A 658-nucleotide genomic window follows, 5' to 3' on the forward strand; every position below is an offset into this window, starting at 1 on the left:
GGCGGGCCACGTGGCGCAGCGGGATTCGTCGGGGATGGCGGCGCGGACACGTCCGGCGGCGGGGTATTTTGTCCGGGCGCGAGGTGAAAGAAGGGTAGGGTTTGGACCGCGAACGTTTTCGGGAGGGGATGCATATATATAGCTAGAGGGAGCAAGGAGAGTCCAAATGAGGTGCGGTTTTCGCCCACACGATCGTGATCGAACAACCTACAGCATGGAGATGACTTGGAGGGGTTTTGGGCTGGTTTTGAGGGGTTTTTTGCTGCAACACACAGAAGGCATCTGCGGTTACCCGGTTAACCGTTGGAGTACCAAACGACCTCCAAATGGAACGAAACTTGACCGGTGGTATACCAGGGTCACTTGACAAGCCTCGGTTCATTCCAAAAATGTTTGACACCCGCTCACGAAAGAAAACAAGAGGGGTGCGGCGGAGGAGATGGGAGCGCCGGATTGCAAAACGGACAACGGGGAAAATGCTCGGATGCATGAGACGAACACGTATGCAAATGCAATGCACATGATGACATGATATGATATGCATGACATGGCCAAAAATGCAAAACGAAAGACAAAACCCGACCACGGAGGGAATATCATAACACATAGCCGAAAATGGCAAGAGTTGGAGTTACAAATATGGAAAGTTACATCCGGG

Source organism: Triticum aestivum, chromosome 2D, assembly GCF_018294505.1.
Source record: "Triticum aestivum cultivar Chinese Spring chromosome 2D, IWGSC CS RefSeq v2.1, whole genome shotgun sequence".
Taxonomy (NCBI): Eukaryota; Viridiplantae; Streptophyta; class Magnoliopsida; order Poales; family Poaceae; genus Triticum; species Triticum aestivum.